The sequence below is a fragment of the Pinus tabuliformis genome, chromosome 4_1 (assembly GCF_031772625.1).
Source record: "Pinus tabuliformis cultivar Carrire ecotype Pingquan chromosome 4_1, CPIR1, whole genome shotgun sequence".
NCBI classification, from domain to species: Eukaryota; Viridiplantae; Streptophyta; class Pinopsida; order Pinales; family Pinaceae; genus Pinus; species Pinus tabuliformis.
The window spans coordinates 857630695-857646284 of record NC_142303.1 but is presented as its reverse complement, the minus strand read 5'-3'; positions in this window follow the sequence as shown (position 1 = coordinate 857646284).

Sequence of the window (15590 nt, the reverse complement as noted above, 5' to 3'; positions counted from 1 at the left end):
CGCATCAACTCGTCAAAGTACATGTCCAACTCCAGTTGGACTTGGTTCTTTGTCTTTGCCTCGGTGAGTGTGTGAATGGATGGGATCGCATGCCTGCACATAACGACATCCATGCTCTTGAACACCTATGCATGTGATTGACAATACTTCTCACCATGTCTGCTCCGTGTGAACTGCTGGGATGGGTCTATAACCTGTATGGGCGCAGTTTCATCAATCTGTGCATGTTGTGCCTCCTGTTATCCCTATTTCTACTGCACTTCCTTCTCACCTCTGTGCAACTCCTGTTCTTCCCTGAGTTGCTGCTTCAACTCCTGCAACTCCTTCTCTGTCTCCTCCATCCTATGTTTCTCTCTTTGCCTTTACGTGATCCTCTTGTTGTGATGTCGCTTCTTAGCCTCAATCTCCAAAGCTACTTTCATCACAAGTGGATCTGCTTTGAACTTGCAGCCTTACTTCACCTCTTCAATGTGAACAACCTTCCTCTTGCCTTGGTCATGCACATGCCTTCTATGCTCAGCTGTTTCTAATGGTGTTTCTCTCTGCGATGCCACTGCCATTTCATCTTGATATCCTTGTCTATGAAAAACTTGGTGTCTTCATAGATAGGCAAGCTCATAGACACTCGCTCAACTGCATCTCCAATTGCGCTCTCAACAGTGTCCTTTGACCCTGCTCTCTGGGAGGCCATTGTACTTGTACTACTAAGAGGCAGACAAACACTTAGGATACCTGGAGACATATCAACACTCATGGAAAGTAATCTATCTGTTGAAAACCAAAACAAAATGGAGGACTCACATGCAACATACCTGCGTGACTAACTGTGAAGATTGCACAATTTTCAACGGGAGGCTGGGAGATTGACTGCCAAAACTACGCAAGGCATAGTCCAGGCTGCCAGGAAGCTAACTGACTGTTGGGACTACATAATGCATAGTCTAGCATGGTCTGCTGAGGACTGAAACTGCGCAATGTGTAGCTTTTGTCAGTAGTGACATGCAAACCATCAAACTTCATTGCAGAATTTCTTGGGTTAACAAGGCACTACCTCCCAAAAATTGCGCAATGTAAACCTAGAGGCTAGTGCTGGGCCAGATTTTCATAGTTTCTGGATGGAAGGCAGAACCTTCACTTCTAGAAATGTGCATTTGTTAGCTGGGTGAGGCAAGGTCTGGGCAAAGGCAGCCTAGACCCGCCGACGGGCGATTGAAAACATGGAAAGTCTAAATGCATGGCGAAGTTGAGTGTAAACAAGAGTGAATGATCATGCATGCCAACAGTGAGTGCAAGATTCAGAAAATGGGAAAGCACGCATATGTGTGAATCGAGTCGCCACAATGACAACTGTAAGTGGAGAAACAATGTTATGCATGTGACAGCAATGATATGCAAAGAAAAATTGAACCGGTGCTTCTACAAGCTACCATGCGTCAAAATGACAACACGTGTTCATTGAAAACAAGAAGATAACAATTACACAAAGATAAATAGAAAAAGTGACATAAAAACAACAAAAGACATGAAAAAAAACTTACTCCGAAAAAGTTGAGCTAAATGTGCCAAAGGCTACAAGATGCGATGTGGGATGTCAGAGCTCCAAGATCAATGTGAGGAATGAGCTCTGCAATTTCGAATATATAAGTTTTGATAAGGATGAGGCTTATGACGCACATGCAACAAATCTGGGAAAAAGCGACACTTGGAGGGAAATTTCTGAAACGATCTTTGCATGTAACCTCCAACTTCTCAAAATAGATCCATAAAATATAGGGATGCTTTTGCTTTTTGATTTTTCAGGAAAAGAAGGCCATGCATGCAAATCAAGATTGCTTAGTCCTAGAGGGAACCAGTCAACCTGATAACACATGCAATAACCTCCACACATGTGGATGACATTTGCACAATTTCTGTGTTGAGCAAGACCGGTTGTCCCTCATGCATTGTGCAATTTCTGGACTGAAGGCCTGGCTGTCCGTAAAAATTGCACAATTTCTGAGCTAAAGCCAAGTGTTTGGCTAAATTATGCATTTTGCAGAGGCAAAGTTGCCTGACTGGATTGTGAATTTATGGAGCCCAGTAGGATTACACAATTTCTGGAGGGAGGGTTAGTTCCCCTCCATAATTGCACAATTTTCACGGGTAGCATCTCAGCCAAAAAAATGACTGAGTGTGGCATGGCAACCTACGAGTGGGAGAGAAAGAAGTTAATCAACACCGTCTAGGAAGCCACTGAAACTTAGTTGACACCTATGTACTTGGATAGTGCAAGACATGTTGCTCAAAATGGCTGGTAGGGAGGCTCCAAAATGAAGCTAAGTAAAAATTTCGGAGGGTGGTTGTAGCCGCTACAATGCTTGGAGACACACTGGTAGAACTCCAGCTCTCTGAATATATCTTGTTTCATGAAAAGCAAGTCTAACTCCTCCGAAAGTATTGTTCGATTCTTAGATCATCTTGATTCCAACACTAGCTTGATTGAAAGATGTAGCACCTGCCATGCTCTTGGTCAGTCAACACACATTCCAAGCCAAGTCAACACAGTTTTTTTGATTGGGGATGAGGGGTATATTGGTACACAATCAATATGACAGTCAGAGTTTAAGTTTCATCTCTAGTGTTGCTCTGTTGTTAGCAGGTCTAGACAATACCCCTATGGAGTCGCAGGAACACAAGCATCGCTCCACTTCCAGTGAGCCTGGTTAGTACCCTGGCATAGTTAATTGCATCACCTCTCTCTGCAGGAAGCCTTTCTCTTCTTTTGCCTTATTCATTTTTCATCTTTTCAAAATTTTTCATATTTTCATTTTTTTATTTTTTCAAAAGCTATGTATAACACTTATTCATTTAAGAGGCGGAAGAGGGATCTCAACTTATTGAGAGCATAAGAGTTTGTTCCTTTGGAGAAGTATTTTTTATATACCTATGACATACTTGTTAAGGTTTTCCCCCTTACCTTACTCTACTTGACTGAGTTGATACAGGTTAACCCAAAAACAACTGACTATAGTCGGTGATACTAGTTAGCACGCAAGTGTTGTGTTTTCATCAAGGTTCACTTCGAACAAAACGTATTTTCCATTAGTGTATCATGGACTAAAAACAACAAGTTCTTCATATAGAGAGAGGATGATAGATAACCAAGTGTTGATAATTGCACAAGTCCTCTTGTACTTTACCCATCTTGTTTCAAGAGTCACACATTGTTCATGCGAAACTACACTACGAACGTAAACAAGCAACAAATAGAAAAGAGTGAAGATCATAAGAAAATGTGAAAGCAAAGGGAGTAGGCAAACAAGCAAGTGAGCAAACAAAAAACAAGAAAGCAAACATGCATGCAACTGAACCAACAAGAACCAAACACTACTGCTATCCTAAGCTAATAATGCATTTGTCTACTCACTTGAAGTGATACTTTTAATGCAGCCACTGGCGCCTTGGTCGACCCATGTTGGTGAAGGCATGGTTCACGAATAACATAGTCATGAGAACCCTGCAAATATGAGGGATATAAAGATGAAGACAAACACACTCCAGGTTTAAATGCGTCCACAGAAAAGAAATGAGTGAAAGCACATGACATGCACTCTGTGGACTTGCCATGGTGCTATGCTACACTGCGTGCAAATGTTAAGCATATGCATTCTCTTGACTATGACATGCAAGAAAACGTGAGAAAGGTAGACCACTTACATCGCACAAGTGTGCTTGCTGTGTAAGATTCCTTCAATGCAAGAGTGATGGGATCATGTGATTCGAGTGGAGGAAGTGAAATTTGGGTGTTTGGTTGATCTTCAATGCCAAGGAGAGAGTGATGAGGAGCCTTGCATATTTCAACTATTTCCTAATTGGAAGTGAAACCAACCTAAGGACAGAGAGGGCCTAACATAACCATCAACTCGGGCTGAAGTTCCTTGATAGTCTGTAGGGTTTCGACTTCAGTGATAGGTAGATAATTGGAGACTAGTGGCCTAGACATATTAACTTTGAGTGAATCAACATCGTGATCGAATGAAGAAGTACATAGATCATGACAACCACGATAAAAAAACTCAGCTTGTTCATCGACATCCTCATGATTTGATGAATCATACAGAGGTGTAGATGAGAAGCAAGGTTGTTCACCCTTTGTGCTTTCAGAAATGATAGATGACAGATTGGACTGATTTTCAGAGGAAGATGTGTCCTCTCCACAATGTACTAACATACTAACATCCGATGTGTCTTGTGAACGATCCAAAGTAGAAACATCCGGAAATGAGTTTTCAAAGGGAACATCAATAGTGGCAAAATCACAAGGGATTTCAGGAGAGAGAGGGTGAGGCGCGGGTGGAAGGGAGTCATCCTTCACCATTGGTTCTTCTTTGGATTCTTGCACACACTCATCATGAATGATAGTGCAGGCTAGCTACACGATAACAACTCCATCAACAACTTGATCCTCATTCACAACAAGTGTGGAGCCGGGAATGGAAGAACATAAGATAGTACAATCTAGAGGATCAATGGAACATAGGGATGGAGGTTGAGGGAACGAATCCATGTGACAACCAATAGGCTTGCAAGCCAAATCTTTATAGATACTAAGAGTAGATGGGGTGGGACGATGTGACAGTTCAATAGATGTGTGTGCATGTTCTCCCACATCACTCTGCATTGGTGGAGTTGTTCGATGAGGTGAAGGCGGAAAATCACTTATGACAGCAATTGTGCTTGCCTATGATTGCGCAACTCCATCAATGAAGTATGCTCAGCGGGGTTCGAATGAATTCAAGAATTCTGGATTTTTGGTTATGTAAAGAAGATACTGAAATCTTCCATTGAGAAATTCCCAATCAATTTCATCTTCATGAAATTGGTATGCAAGATTACAAAATCGTGTGTGAAAGTATTCAATGGATTCATCAGGTGCTTTTGGTAATTTCAGAATTTCTTTGTTGAGTGCTTTACAGTCAAAATGATTGAAAGCATGATCTATCTCTGTGACCAGATGAGCAAGAGAATTCATAGATTTTTCAGGTAGCATGGAAAACCAATGCATTGGGTTCCCTCGAAGCGTGTAGGCGAATTGCGTGTAGGTTATGTAATCTTCAAAGATTTCATGTCTTTCACAAGACCCTACAATGCCGACCGCATGTTTGACCAAGACTACTTGGCCTCCACCATCATATGTTTTATGTGACAATTTATCCCAGAGCTCTTCCGAGAATTCAGAGTCGTTTCCATAAGACATACACTCTGGAAGAGAAACTCTGTAGTTAGTCACAATAGGCACACAGAGATTCAATATAGATGTGAGGACTCAGCTTGTCATCTGGCCCTCCTTCTAGCACCAAAATGTTTATGGTGCTGGACCAACCAACATGTCAGGGGATCTCCCCAGTAAGAAGTCCCAACTAGACCTTAGACCATTTGGTGTAGGAGTCCCTACAGTGTGTTGTACGTTATCACCTTGACCACGGTTACGCGCAGAGGTAACTATGATGTCCTTGTTGGTAGTGAGGGTGTGACCAATGCAGCAAGCCAAGGAAGATGTATGAAGGTTTTTGACACACAGAATGGGTAATGAGTGTGCTCGTTAGAAACCTGTGGAAACACACAGATTGAAAGGAAACACATTAGCAAAGATACATCACAGGTTGGAAGGCAGGTTAGCCAACAATCCAAAGTGATGGTTAAACCAACAACACATCTCAATAAGATTCACACATACATATATAGAAAGAGTCCATACATACATGCGTAAGCAAAATAGTACATATATCATTAGAGTAACTGGCATAACTGAAGTACAATAAAAACATATGCATGAAACGTGCTGGCTATATTATATTAAGAAAGTGAAAGTTCCAATCATACATACAACCATGACCAACCACTAGTCCTGACAACAAAACATTACAGTCAATTCCACCTACTCCTCCAAAGAGATATACTAGCTCTACACTATGGAGAATTCAAGGCTCGTTACAATACACTCTAAGCTTTCACTAAGATACCCTATAGGAAGCTTGGCCCCCAAAATCATATACAATGAGTTATGAGGTTCTATAAATAGCAAAGAATGGTGCGACCCCTGACATTCCTCTTTGTGACTCTTCACCTACCCTCATGACTCTTCAACTACTACATGACTGTTACATTCTAATATTGACACTTGTTCTCTAACTTTTACAAGATTTTACATTACAATCTGCACATGTAGCCATGTGAGACAAAACAGGCTTGAGTAAGCCATGCAAGACATCACTAACACTCAGACAGTTGTGGGAAGACCAACTCTTCGACATCCTCATGATGATAGACAGTGGTGAAACGATGCCAAGCTTGGTAGTCTGTTATGGTGTCCATCTACTCTATGGTGACATCCTTCTGGAAGCACACTCTTTCCTCTGTTTCATCCAAGTACATTGATTTGGCTCCTCTCTCCAACGCGTTTGATAACATGTGCATCATAGTCTTGAGTGTAGCTGGACCAACAACATACTGATGCATAGTGTCTACGCTGATCTCCAAGTCTCTGCTGGTAGCTATGCGCATCAACTCATCAAAGTACATGTCCAACTCCAGTCAGACTTGGTTCTTTGTCTTTGTCTTGGAGAGTGTGCCAATGGATGGGATTGCATGCATGTACTCAATGACATCCATGCTCCTGAACAGTTGTACATGTGATCGATAATACTTCTCACCCTATCTGCTCTATGCGAACTACTGGGATGGATCTATAACCTGTATGGGCACAGTTTCATCAATCTGTGCATGTTTCACCTCCTGTTGTACCTTTTTCTGCTACTCTTCCTTCTCTCCTCTGTGCAAATCCTATTCTTCCCTAACTTGTCACTTCAACTCCTACAACTCCTTCAGTGCCTCCTCCATCCTCTGTTTATCTCTTTGGCTTTGCATGATCCGCTTATCACTCTGTCGCTTCTTAGCCTCAATCTCCAAATTTTCTTTCATCACGAGTGTATCTGCTTTGAACTTGCAACTTTGCTCCACCTTTGTACCCTGAACAACCTTCCTTCTACCTTGGTCATGCGCAGGCCTACTACCCTCCACTACTAGTGGTGGTGTTGCGCTCTACGATGCCGCTACCATCTCATCTTGATATCCTTGTCTATGAACAACTTGGTTTCTTCATAGATAGGCAAGCTCATAGACACTCGCTCAACTGCATCTCCAGTTGCATTCTCAATAGTGTCCTTTGACCCCGCTCTCTGGGAGGCCATTGTACTTGTACTACTGAGAGGTAGACAAACACTTGTGATACCTGGAAACACAAAAACACTCACGGTGATAATTTTTTCAGTTGAAAACCAAAACAAAATGGAGGACTGACATGCAACATACCTGTATGACTGACTATGAAGATTGTGCAATTTTTGACCGGGAGGCTGGGAGATAGACTACCGAAACTAAACAAGCCATAGTCTAGGATGTTAGGAGGCTGAAAGACTATTGGAACTATGTAATTCATATTCCAGCTTGGCCTGCTAAGGACTGAAACTATGTAATGCGCGGTTTCAGTCAGTAGTGACATGCAAACCAACAAACTACATTACGCAATTTTTGGGGCCAGCAAGGCACTACCTCCCAGAATTTCCCAATGCAAGTCTCGAGGCCAGTGCTAGGGCAGATTCGCACAATTTCTGGAGGGATGGTAGAGCCTTCACTTCTATAAATGCTCATTTTCTAGCCAGGCAAGGCAAGGTCTGGGCCAAGGCAGCCCATACCCGCCGATGGGTGACTAAAAACATGGGAAGTCTGAATGCATGGAGAAGCTGAGTGCAAACAAGAGTGAATGATCATGCATGCCAACAGTGAGTGAAATATTTAGAAAATGGGAAAGCAAGCATGTGTGTGAAGGGAGTCACCACAACGGTGACAGTAAGTGCATAAACAGTGCTTCTACAACCTAACATGCATCAAAACGACAAAACATGTTCACTGAAACCAAGCAGATAACACTTACACAAAGTGAAATACAAAAAGCGACAAAAAAGTAGTAAAAGACATGAAAAGTAGACTTACTCTAAAAAAGTTGAGTTGAATGTGCCGAAGACTCCGAGATGCGATGTGGGATGTGAGAGCTCCAAGATTGATGTGAGGAATGGGATCTGTAGCATTGAATAGATAAGTTTTGATAAGGATGAGGCTTATGATGTGCATGCCACAAATCTAGGAAAAAACAACACTTGGAGAGAAGTTTCTGAAACAATCTCTTCATGTAACCTCTACCTGCTAAAAATAGATCCCTAAAATATAGGGATGCTTTTGCTTTTCTTCTTTTTTCAGGAAAAGAAGGCCATGCATGCAAATAAGGATTGCTCAGTCCTGGAGGGAACTAGTCAACCTGATAGCACATGCAACAACTTGCAAGCCTGTGGATGACATTTGCATAATTTCTAGGTTGATCAAGACTGGTTCTTCCTCATGCATTGCGCAATTTCTAGACTGAAGCCTTGGTTGTGAGTCAGAATTGTGCAATTCCTGAGCTGAAACCCAGTGTTGGGTTGAATTGCGCATTTTCCAGAGGGAAGGCTGCCTGACTGGATTGCACATTTATGTAGCTCAATAGGATTGCGAAATTTCTGGAGGGAAGGATGGTTCCCCTCCAAAATTACCCAATTTTTAGGGGGAGCATGTTAGCCGAAGAAATGAATAATTCTAGAATGCTAGCTAGTGGGTGGGAGACAAACAAGTTAATCAATACATGTTGGGAAGCCACTAAAACTCAGCTAGTGCCTATGTACATGGATAGTGCGAGACATACTACTAAAAAATTCTAGTAGGGAAGCTCCAAAATGAAGCTAAGGCAAAATATTGGAGGGTGGTTTTAGCTGCTACAACACTTGGCGACACACTGGTAGAACTCCAACTCTCTAAATGGACCTTGTTCCGTGAAAAGCAATTCTAACTCCTTCGGATGTATTGTTTGATTCGCAGATCATATTGATTCCCACACTAGCTCGATTGAAAGATGTAGCACCTACCATGTTCTTGGTTGGTGAGCACACATTCCAAGCTAAGTCAACACAGTTGTTTCGATTAGGTATGAGGGGTACATTGGTCCACAAGCAATACCATAGTTAGTGTTAGGTCCCTATACTACTAGTGTAACCTCTTATTGTTCTTAGTGCAACTCCCTTATTATATTGTTGTGCCCATGTAGTCCCCATATTGTTATTATTGTGCCACATAGAAGTCCACTATTGTTATTATTGTGCCCTTACATTATTATTGTTATGTCGACTCTGATTATATTATGACCCCTTAGAATCCTATATAGAAAGGAGGCCTTGTCATTTGTATCATCCAAGAATTGTTCATTTGTGTAATGTAAAGCATGTTGCCCCCTTGAAGAGGTTTAATTCTAAGGCATTGATATTTCTTTTCTATCTATTTGTGAGCTGGTTTCATAACATTTGGTATCAAAGCTTTGGATTTTAGGGTTTTGCTGCTCCAAATAGGTCAACAAGGAATTTTCAATATAACATTTGTTATACAAAGTTTTGGAATCTAAAAAAAAAAAAACCATTTGATCCGAAATCATCCTAAACCTTGGGTTTGAATTTTTTATCTTGTCTCACTATATTTGTGAAGATACAATATGAGGAAGTTAGGCTTTTGGAAAGCTCCATAATTCCATCTCAAACAGGTCATCATGGAATTTTCACTATAATTTGGTTTCCATGAAGTTTCAAACTCTAAAATTAAAACCAATTTGATCCGAAAGGGTGAAGCTCGGGTCCGAATTTCGGATCTTGTTTCTCCGTATTTTCAGAGATATAGTCCAAGACATTTAAGGTTTCTACAGGCTTTCGAATTACATCCCAAATAGCTAACCTAGGGAAACTTGTCATAACTTCCTCCCTGAGAATCAGATTGAAATTTCGTAAGAAGCTACAGAAAGAGGACGGATTGTAGTTTTATGTGCATTGGTTTCAAGTCCTAAGGTTGAAAACATGACATGTGGCACTTCATACAATTTCATTGTACTGAAGTAGTCTATAATCAGGTCATCGTGAGAGATTTGGTATAACTCTTTATTGCAGAATTGAATCTTGACCAAACGGGTGGGGTTAGAGCGAGGACTAAGGGAGCTACCACAGGATGAAATTGCAGAACTTGGAGATCCAAAATTACAGAGTTACAGTCGTTTCAAGATTGAGATACTAAAAGCTAGAAAAAGCGATATGAGGATGTTTAACGACAAGGATCTGGTAAATTGGATACTATAGATGGAGCAATATTTTGATTTGCATAATGTACAACTATTACAAAAGGTACATATTGCATCATTTTATTTATAATGAAAATAGTTTGTATGGTATAGAGGGCTTTGCTCTCGTAAACCACTTATCACCTGGTCAATTTTCAGGGAGGAAATGATAGCACATTATGAGGATACAAAGAGAAATGCCTTCTTTAGCCAATTGATTAATCTCAAACAAAAGGGTTCAATGGCAGAGCACGTTGAGGACTTCCAAAAATTGAATATAAGGGTGAATAATATTCCAGAGAAGCAAAGGATTGATGTCTTCATAGGGACTTTAAATGATAAAATTCAACATGAGGTTCGTCTTTGGGAACTTGATTCATTGGAGAAGGCATTCAGGTTTGCAAGAAAATTGAAAGTGGAATTATGGAAGCAAGGAATCCTACCACTCATAGCTATAAATATGGATTTTTTTTTTCTCCTAGTCTTCCACAACCTACAAGGTTTACACCACAACAATTGGAAGAAAAAGGAGAAAAATAGCTTTGTTACAATTGTGATAGAAAATACAATAAAGGTCATAAGTGTGCTGAGAAGAAATTATTTTGCATAGATTGTGAAGAAGAGGAAGAAAAAGATCAAGAAATGTCAAAAGAAGAGGATATACACTAGGAACTGACCCTAGAGAAAGAAGAAATGAATCTGACCATATCTTGTAAAGTATTGGCAAGAATTACCACTCCTCAAACTCTCATGATAGAAGTACATATCAAGAAGAAAATGTTCAAGAAGTGAAAGATCACATTGAGCATTATGAAATGAATTTGACCATATCTTGTAATGCATTGGTAGAAATTACCACTCCTCAAACTCTCAAGTAGTGAAAGATCACATCGAGCATCAACAACAAGTTCTTCAACTTTTAAAGGATAACACCACTTTGGTGTAGAATTGAATGAAACAACATGCAGATCAACATCATAGTGAAAGAAGTTTTGATGTAGGCAATTGGGTATTTTTATAGCTACATCTCATGCAAGCTATTTATGAGAAGGAAATGTTGGCAATACTACATGCACTTAAGAAATGGTGACTTTACCTAATGGGAAGACACTTTAAGGTAAAAACACATCATGATAGTCTTAAATACGTTTTAGAACAAATATTATCTTCAGAATAACAGAAAAAATGGGTCACAAATATGTTGGGTTATGACTTTGAAATCATCTACAAAACAGGGAAGCAAAATGTTGTTGCAGATGCACTCTCAAGAAAGGAAGAGGATGTGGAAGCATTATTTTGTGCTATTTCTATTATCCAACCAGATTATATAAATGAAGCAAGGGATGAATGGAAGAATGATGAAAAAGTATGGCCAATCATTCAAAAATTGCAGAAGATCCCAGTTCAAATAATATTGCCAGAACTTGATGAGGAAGGAAAAATCATATTGGAACATGAAGCAATCACAGAAACAAGAAATCGACAACTACGAAATTGATCAATTTCAGAGCATCTCATCAAGTGGAAGAACTTACCCACTGAAGATTCCACATGGGAGGATGAGAATTTTATATGGAATCATCCAGAACTACTCAAGCATTGAGGACAACACTTTTTGAAGGAGAGGGGCATGTTAGGTCCCTATACTACTAGTGTAACTCCTTACTGTTATTAGTGCAACCCCCTTATTATATTGTTGTGACCATGTAGTCCCCATATTGTTATTGTTGTGCCCCACAGGAGCCCACTATTGTTATCGTTGTGTCCTTACATTATTATTGTTATGTCGGTTCTGATTATATTATGACCCCTTAGACTCATATAGATAGAAAGGAGGTCTTGTCATTTATATCATCCAAGAATTTTTCATTTGCGTAACATAAAGGAGGTTCCCCCATCGAAGAGGCTGAATTCTAAGGCATTGATCTTTCTTTCCTATCTTTTTGTGAGCTGCTTTCATAACAGTCAGAGTTTAAGTTTCATCTTTGGTGTTGCTCCACTTCTAGCATGCTTGGATAGTACCCCCACGGAGTCACGCAGTAACACAAGCATCTCTCCGCTACCAATGAGCATGGTCAATACCCTATCAGGGTCACTTGCATCACCTTTCTGTGAAGGAAGCCTTTCTCTTATTTTTCCTTATTCATTTTCCATTTTTTCATTTTTCAAAACTTGTGCATACCACTTATTCATTTTAGAGGTGGAAGAGGGATCCTGACTTATTGAGAGTAGAAGAGGTTGTCCCTTCAGAGAACTATTTTGTATATACCTCTGACATACTTGTTAAGGTTTTCCCCCTCACCTTACTCTACCTGACTGAGCTGACAAGGGTTAACCCAAAAACAATGACTAGATTTGGTGATACTAGTTAACTTGCGCAAGTGTTGTGTTTTCATCAAGGTTCACTTCGAACAAAATGTATTTTCCATTGCTGTATCATGGACTAAAAAGAAAAGTTCTTCATACAAAGATAGGATGATAGATAACCAAGTATTGGTAACTACACAAGTCCTCTTGTACTTTACCCAACTTGTTTCAAGAGTCACACACGTTCATGCAAAACTAACCTATGAATGTAAACAAGAAACAAACAACAAAAAGAGTGAAGAGCATAAGCAAATGTGAAAGCAAAGGGAGTAAGAAAACAAGCAAGTGAGCAAACAACAAACAAGAAAGAAAACATGCATGCAAGCTAAGCAACAAGAAGCAAACACTACTCCTACTCCTAAGCTAACAATATTCCTACACCTACACATTCAAAACCAATGTTAAGCTTAAAAAAAGCTACCGAACCACATCGATTCTATTATTTATGCTCTATAATGATAGCTTTCTCCTCAAACTCTTCCTTCTGTGCCTCTGTTGCTTCCACTTCCTCTTGGATTTTAAACGAAGTCTGCTTCTTTCATCGAATAACATCATGTCAATAAGATGTTTTTGTTGCTTCATATGCAACCATTCATCACTATCCAACTGGTCTTCATTAAAGTTAACGTCAACAATTTTAACTGTTGGATCGACCTAACCATTTACTACGTCAATGGAGACTTCAAATTCACCAACAAAATTTATTTCTAGATTCACTAAATAGTCATCCACTTGTGGTTGTGCACAGTGGGATTTGTGAGCATCTATGTGATCTTTCTATGGTGCTAGTAAAACAACATCATCATTGTGATCCAGTTTCAAGTGGGGTTCAGCAGGTGCTTAATATTTATGTAGATTTGTTGCTACAGATCCACCTTGCTTTCATCAGCAACTTGATTACTCCCCCTTACACTGAAACTCTTCTCAAGCAAATCCCAAGCATCCTTTGTTGTCTTTAGTTCTACATCGAGGGCAAGAATGTTGTCATCTGCACATTCTATTATGCAGTTTAATGCGAAGGAATTATTTTTCCTTTTGACTTCCAACTCTTTCAAATAGAATTCAAACAACTCTTGTTGTTACTTTGAATTTCTCACTTTATTTTCTTTTCCCATTTGTTGTTGGGTGCTAACTATCTTTGGCCCAAAAAGTAAATCGACTTTCAGACATAGTTATTGCCTACAACAAAATTTTTTTGGCTCATGTTTATGCCTCTGAAAACCCTTCAACAATTCACTTAATAGGGTCCGCGTGGGATTCATAACATCAAATCATCGACCCTGCATCGTGAAATAAGCTACTTACTTACATTGTTATATATGTCACACCCTTCGACTGATCATGGCTCAAAAGAGTGAATAGATTCTTTGTAGTGATCATACTGGATATTAGGGTTTTCTCTCGCTAGTCGTCATACTTGATCTGGTAGAAGCAGCAATCAAAGTAGCACCAAACCTCTTCCCATCCTTTTCGGAAGGTGAATATAGAATCACGTCTTTGCTGGTATTTCATGATTTAGGATTCACACTTGTCTCTTTGTTTCGACAGAAATGTAAACCCTTGAGTCGGAACCCGATACAAGTGGTACTGCGGACGAGGCTCCGGGGGACTCCCTCAGCTACCCCCACAACAGCTATCGGATAGGGTGGAGGGATAGATCAAACTAGTCGATGGTAACACGGCTGGATAGTTTCATTTATTACCAGGTAGGAAGGACCATCCTGAAGTTAGGGCCTTCACGAGGCTCGCTGGTCCGGGGAGATCTCGCTAATGACGCCCCCCTGGTCACATTGCTCTCCTCGCTGGATAGTTACAACTAGAACATCTCCTATTTGTACCCTGCTTAACGGCAGTGGCTGCGGGATCAATCTCTGGCACGTTCTACATTTCACCCTGGCATACATAAAAAACCATGGTAAAACTACCTCGAGTGAAGTGGTGCATAACCATGTAACGTTCAGCGAGTGAAGTGAAGGGGGAGCCCGTATACTAAAAGCATTATCTATATTTGGCGATCCCCTCCCACTGAACAAGAAAGGCTGGGAGAAACAGTCAATCCCAGCAGTGGATGCAGGATCCAAGTTGATAATGATTGATCCTCATATGGAGCACAAAACTTCAAACAACATAACACTATCTTTTACAAAACTCAAATAAATCCTTTTGAAATAAAATCCATAAATAAAACCCTTTTATAATTTTTATTTAGAAAAAAATGAAACCCAAGTACTGACGTCATTTTTTTTTAATTACTGATGTCTCCTATGTAATTTAATTCAACAGTAATTGAGTAATGAGAATATTGAGTATGCTTGATTCACTAATTTTGAGTTTATTATTTCCTATATTCTACTCTTTCTAAAATATTTAACATGGTATTAGCTTGCATAAGGCTCCTTTAGAGAAACAAAGAGAAGAAGTGATGTTATGTAAGACTCTATGAGAGCAGCATTTGAAAAGTTCAAGCACAGAGATCAAGAGCTTGAGGAGGAGATCAAATCCCACTCCTGCCAAGAAGCCTACTACTACCAAGTTGTTGAAGATTAAGAAGAATCATTATGGATTGAAGACAAAGTCAATATTTTTTTTCTTTTAATTTTGTGAGGGGTTACCAATAACCCACACAAGTATTTAAGCAGATGCATTACTAATGAACCCTATCACCTGAGGAAGCCACATTACCTGTCGTTCCTTACAATGATCCTATTGTAACACATATGGCTTTCATATCTAAGTCTGTTAGCTTTCATTTAACAAAGAAGAAAGGCGTAGGGGGGAAGAAAAGTCAAAGACCTTGTATGGTGTATTTATACGGTTTCCAACAATGAAAAGTCATCATTTAAAAGAAAGATTATTTATTTTTAACAAAGTGGTTTTATTAAATATTTTTTTATTATAAAAAGGGTGACTCAAGGTTTTTTTTATAGGAAAAAAGGAGTTCTATTATTAAAAAACGAGCTTATGTGAGTATTCAAAGGGGCTTATTTTATTTTCAAAAGGG